The sequence below is a fragment of the Dipteris shenzhenensis genome, chromosome 15, assembly GCF_047967505.1.
Source record: "Dipteris shenzhenensis isolate YYH24624 ecotype China chromosome 15, Dip_SZ_1.0, whole genome shotgun sequence".
Classification (NCBI taxonomy): domain Eukaryota; kingdom Viridiplantae; phylum Streptophyta; class Polypodiopsida; order Gleicheniales; family Dipteridaceae; genus Dipteris; species Dipteris shenzhenensis.
The window spans coordinates 30,292,576-30,299,121 of record NC_141610.1 but is presented as its reverse complement, the minus strand read 5'-3'; the positions used below and the strand labels follow the sequence as shown (position 1 = coordinate 30,299,121).

Here is a 6,546-nt window from a genome sequence, read left to right as displayed (position 1 = left end):
GACTCCCTACTTCATGACAAGACTTCCATCCTGTTATAAGCTTTTTCCTACATAGTAGCCAATAGAGCCAATCACGCCAGGACCACTTCCATGTAGTCGTCCAGTTGGTGAGGGAGAAACCAGCCGTCCAGCAGCTTCCATCGCAGCAGTTGGCAAAGGCGCACCTCGCCGTCCACGAGGGCGCATCCCGGAACCCCAGTGCAGATGGCCATGTCGTTGAGGAGCGGAAGCTCGGCTTGCAAGCCGTCGAGCTTGACCGCAACCCAGAGACAAACGGCAAGAGACAGGCGAGTGATCTTGGCTCGCCGCCGCTGTAGTTGGGCAGGTCCGGCCTCTCTTAAGAGGCGTCGTAGGAGATGCAACGCCAGAGCCACGGTGCTGGCGGGGCGAGAAAGGCGCAGAGCTCGGTGCCAAACGAATAGGAGCTTTCGGAACCGGGACTCGGCAGTTTCGTGATGCAGCAAATTAGGGAGTACCGATGTGGGGCTGCAGGGCAGGAGGAAGGGCTCGAAAAGATGAGCAGGGTCCTCCACGTCGTCGTCCGGGGCATGCAGCTGCTGATACTTTCCTTCGTTGTTGTGATGATGACGAGCTGATTGGCGGCTACAAGGGATTTGGGTGCTCCTCTTCCTCTTCAACAAGGTGCGGCTACAAGCAGGAGCAGGTGCAGGTACTGGTGCTGGTGCTGGGCTCTTGAGAAGGTGGGGAGGCACCTGAAGAGCATCCAGCTGCGTGTCGAAGCCGTAGAGGGCCGCTCCTTGCGGGTCAGGGAAAGCGAGGAGGTCGTAGTTGCGGGCAGGGAGGGAGGAGGCTGGCGAGCAGGACGAGGAGATTGCAATAGGCGTCTGCATGGGCGTTTGCATTTGGGGGGAGGTGAGGGTGGAGGAGGCTGGCGAGAGGGAGGAGAAGATTGCAATAGGCGTCTGCATTTGCGATTGCATTTGCACTTGCATAGCGAGCCGGGTGGTGAAGCTTATAAAGCTCAAGGTTGCGGGAAGGGTTGCTTTTGCCTTTCTGCTTTTCTCTGCTTTTCTCGCCGCCACTTGTCTGCTTCTCATGTTTGCCTCGAAAATGGCCCTAATCCAGCCAAAATCGCAAGCTTTCCATCACCCTAATCTGTCAACGTTGTTTAATTATGTGCCCCCAAAGCTGCCTTTCCAATTACCTTAGGTACACTCACAAAACTTGACCAGATCCTAGTCATCGATCTTGTAGTAGCGATCGCTTTGTCTTTTGAAATGGATACCATAGGGCAAAGCTCACATTCCACTTGAAGGAGCAGACTCAAACAACACTTGAAGAGGGGCTTGATCAGATTGTTCACTTGAAGAGGGGCGAGTCGACCAGATTGTTCAGAAGAGTTGTGATTCTATGAGCAAGTCCAAGGCAAGATCACGACTACAAGGGCTTACACTTCAAACAATAATCTTAGTATTGCAGTTTGTTCTGATGAAACATTTCCCAATCCCTTTCATAATTCCACATTAGTTTGTAAGTTCCAATGTTCAAACTGCATTCTTTTTGTTTGAATTCATTAATTTATAGGAGGGGCGAGGCAATCGGATTGTTCATTGGAACAAGCAATCCAAAATGGCATGATCGTCTAAACAAGGGTATCCATCGCACATGAGCCTCCCGAGAGACGCATGGTTCTATTAGCAGGTCAAAGACAAGATCACGACTAGAAGGACTTACATACAATATATATATAGATTGCCAGCACAAATATGCCATTGCACTAGGTTCATCAACTGGAAGCACTTCAAGCTTTGACTCCTTCATAGCTTCTAGCATGTTCATGGACAACTACTACAACTATGGGACTAGTGGGCCAATGAGTGTAGCCATTTTTTGTGAAGTTAATTAAGGGAACATATTGCATTGTATAGGCGTCTAAGATCAAAACGTTACACGATTAGCACCTTAAATAACTACTTCAAATACTATAACACATGTGAGGCATGCATCTTGGATTATACCGGATATCTAAAATATTTTTAAAACACCAAATATTGTTCTACATATATATATATATATATGGAAGCAATCGTTCATTTCAAAGTGCACTCTTTGAGCTTCTCACAAACCAAAGGAGGCAACCAATGAGCAACCAATCAAGAACCTTTGCTATTGTTTATGGGACTTGAAATACTGTACTGCAATTGTATGCATACATATGAGGGCACACTCAATAACTTAATCTAATGTGGTATTTTTGAAAAAATGCACTCCATACTCATGGAGCTACGGCATGGTGATCTTAAAACTTTTATATTGGTCATATTTGTTAAGGAAAAGTTGACACATATGCAATTGTCTCTAAATAAATTGAACATTATTTATCATTTTATATTGGTTCCATTTCTTAATCCACAATATCCAATCCACTAGTGAGTCATTTTCCTTTTGCTTTTGTCATCCAATTTGCACTTCTTTAGGGGGCACCCATTCATGTTGTGTACATTTGGAGGCAGCATGACATAATCACTAGTTTATCCCAAAATTAGACATCCTCCACTTTTGCATTTGAAATTTCACTTCTCCATGCCAGTGGATCCAAAATAAAGTACACAACGCACAATGTGTCCTACTTACCCTGTGCAAAACTTCTCATGGCATTCTCATGTCACCTATCCCATTTCATTTTTCCATGCTTTTTCGTGGACCAACAAAAAATGTCATAAATGCTTTCACCCCTAGACTTCATACACTCCCATACTTGGCATTGATCTCTTATAGGCCCGCGTAGCTATTTTGGACCTTTTTTTTTTTGCTATTGGTCAAGATTACATGACGTGGGTATCTTCCTTTCAATTACTACTAGGCTTGTTATTAGCATGAATTTTTTTTGTGAAATGGATGAAAGAGGGTAGATTGAATGCTTTGATAAGAATCGTGATTCTATTAGCAGGTCGAAGGCAAGATCACGACTACAAGGGATGATTACATATGGTACATAGATTACTAGCTTGAGATCTTTGGAAGTGTAGTGTAATAAAAAACCTTTGTCTTGTAAATCCAATAACCAATACATTCCGCCATGGATATATGCAAAGTCCATACTTTTCTAATTTATTGGAAAAAATAAGGACAGTACAATGGGATATTGCAAACCATAAACACTCTTATTATAAGAACCATAGACACTCTTATTATAAGAACAGATGCATTTCCTACTCCCCCAATTCCTCCCCAGAATAGTATCAAGAACACTTTAATCTATGCATTTACATGACAGTCACATAGTCGTTCTTGTATGACTTTTTTTTGGGGCAAAAAACTTGTTTGTGTCGATCAAAACAAAAGATTGTACAAACGAACTTCAACATTGGATATTGAATGCTTTAGTTTTATTAGAAATAATATGATGTGTACTATTACAAATGGAGATCCTCCAACATTTGGTCTACTCAAGCTCATAATCTTTAAAAATTTATTATACCCAACGAGGCATTTTGATGCAATTTCTAAAGCCATATCATCTTTGCTAGACAAGGAGTGAACCGACAAACATTACAAGCACAATGTCTCGAAGACCTATAAGATCTAGGGGCTTAAAGATTTTTTGCACTAGAATACACGCTCCAAAGATCATCAAATCACAACGCTCCAAGTAGAAAGATAGTATCTGAAGGCAAGCGGGAGTAGTTCCAAAGATAGTCAAATCACGATGCATCAAGCAAAAAGAAAGCCTTCAAAGGTGTGTGCTAACGGGGGGAGATAAAACAACCCTATTTATTTATGAGCTTACAAATTTACATATTTTTTTCTAAAGTTGAATTAAATAACACATCATGTTATTGTAATCCTATTAAAATTTTTAAAAAGTTCGATTAAATACCCCTTATCTTGAATGCACGTGATACAAAAAAAATCCTCATGTAGTCTAGAAATAGAAACCCAGCCTGTAGCAAGTCTCTCGTGATGTTCGAGGAATCTAGGCACACTTGAAAGAGACCTCGTCCCAACAAACGGACATCCTTAAGGTGGGGGGCGAGCTCCTGGGGAAGCGCCACAAGCATCCAATCTCTAGCCTATGATCTAGAGGGGTGTAAACCAAAGATGTGTGTGAAGAGAGTTGTGGAACACTCATGCTCCAAGTCCTTTTGCAATTGTTGCAGCTCGTCTTTTGAAAATGTGATGGTTCTCGCGGCCGGTGTGTGCGGTAACGGATTGACTAAATGGGTGCCCATTCGTCAATTGAGGTGGGGAAGGCCGACTCAAACACACAAAAAAAAGTCAGTCTGCTTTCTTGATGCCCAGGAGACCCCCAAAAAACGGGGGGTACACCTGAAGGGAGAGGGTGAAGGAAGGGGGGAGAGAGGGGAGAGAGCAAGTCAGAAGAAGGGGGTAGGTTGAAGGAGGAGGGAGGTTGAAGAAGGGGGAAGCTGGAAGAGAGGGAGGGCAACAAGGGAGAGAGGGGAAGGGGACAGCAGAGGAGAGGGGGAAGAGTGAAGAGGAGAGAGGGAGGGGAGGAGAGAAGGAGGGGGGGAGAGGAGGAGAGGGAAGGGGGGGGGCGGGGTGCAAGCAACAGTGTAGGGGGGGGGCGCAGGAGTAGCAGCAGGGGGGGCAGCATAGGCAGCAGCGCAGGGGGAGGGCAGTGCAGGCAGCAGCGCGGGGAGGGCAGCGTAGGCAGCAGCGCGGGGGGGGTAGTGTAGCAGCAGCACAGGGGGGAGGGGAGGAGAGGAGAGGGGAAGGGAAGGGGCAGTAGGTAGGGAGGGAGGGGAGGGAGGAGGCAACAAGGAGGGGAGTTGAAGGGAGGGCAGCAGGAGGAGCGGGGAGCAGCAGCAGTTCCTCGGCGTCTCTGCGACATGCAAGATTTTAATTCTACACTTGTTGTGAATTGGTTTTTAACCATTTTAAATGGATAATCTCATATGGTTCTTGACGGAGTAGAGCCTTCGCCCGAGATTTGGTGAGAGCTTGTTACTAAATCTGTTTTTTACCAACTAAATAACATGTAATCTCAGATGGTTCGTGACGGAGTATCCTAAGCCCAGGATTTGGCTAGAGCTTGTCACTAATTATGCCCAAGGGTCTTGGTAAATTAGCTTTGACATATGGGAACAAGCCACTTTGGGGAAGAGGTCTTTCTTTCTGCATAAGCGTAGAGATTGTATTAGTTTTTGGCAAAGTGCGATTAAACATCTGACATGAAACTTCTTTTTGTTTACCAGCTTTCATTTGGATCATTGTGCTTCTCTTCCTTATTTCATTGAGAAGGTTGGGGTTGCCCTTGTTCAACATATCCCTTGTTTAGTAACTTGCACCGTTCTCGAGTTCTCTCACCTCTAAGTTTAAATATTATTCTCTTTACTTCATGCAGAATACCTTCAAGGGCCGGGTATTCATGACTCAAGCTACTAAAGCTATATACAAGCTGCTGCTCTCAGATTTTGTAAAGATAAGCAAAGTATCTTTGGAAGACATGCTCTATGATGAGCAAGATATACTCCAAACAATGGACAAAATTGAGGTAGTAAGAACCTTCTTTTTGTTTTGAATGTGTCTTTTATTCTGTGCAGCTGGAGCCAATAGTAAATCGGCTTATAAGGTTATATTGATGTAGACAATGTAAGGATTTTACATGTAGTTGTTTCGAAGATGCAGATTCTAAAGTGGTCTTTAATTAAGATGTGCTTATGTTGGGCTGCTACTCATTCCTTTGAAATCTTGTATTAAAGCTTGTGTCATTTTTATTCTGGGATCTATAGGTCATAGATTTTCATCAGACAATGGAGGTCAATGGCATTAAATTTTGGTGTTACACAGCAGGGCATGTTTTGGGTGCAGCAATGTTTATGGTAGACATTGCTGGTGTTCGAGTTCTGTACACAGGTGATTACTCCCGTGAGGAGGATCGCCATCTTAGAGCTGCTGAGCTGCCTCAATTTTCACTGGATGTCTGTGTTATAGAATCAACATATGGTGTGCAAGTTCATCAGCCACGTTCTGTGTGTGAAAGAAGATTTACAGACACAGTGCATCAAACCGTTGCTCAAGGAGGGAGTGTCCTTATTCCAGCTTTTGCCCTTGGCAGGGCTTAAGAACTTCTTTTAATCCTGGATGAGTATTGGGAGACCCACCCAGAGTTGCACAACGTTCCAATCTATTATGCATCACCCCTTGCCAAGAAATGTATGGCTGTGTACCAAACCTACATCAATGCCATGAATGATCGAATCTGCAGCCAGTTTGAGATATCTAATCCATTTGATTTCAAACATATACAATCTCTTAGAAACATAGAAAACTTTAATGATGTTGGTCCCTCTTGTTAGATATCTTGATGCTCCACTCTCGTGTAACTATGTGGGAACCAGCTAACTCTACTTGTAAGCCCCCCATATGAGGAGAAGGCATTTGAGTAGCTTGGTTATCCGGTAGGTCTTGGTTTGGACACCAGATGGGGGCCATGTGTGGCCTAACGGCTGGACGGCTTCAGATAGAGTTGGCACACTGCCAACTAGGCTACATGCAAGTGCGGGAAGGCATCCCATGATTGACCGCACTGAGGGTAGACGGAGCATTTCTCGAGGCAGCCCA

The 6,546-nt window shown here is 44.4% G+C and overlaps 1 pseudogene; it reads left to right on the top strand.

The window, feature by feature from the left end:
• Nucleotides 1-849: 849 nt before the first annotated feature.
• On the top strand, nt 850-6,281 carry LOC147893670 (cleavage and polyadenylation specificity factor subunit 3-I-like; annotated as a pseudogene).
• The last annotated feature ends 265 nt before the right edge of the window (nt 6,282-6,546 follow it).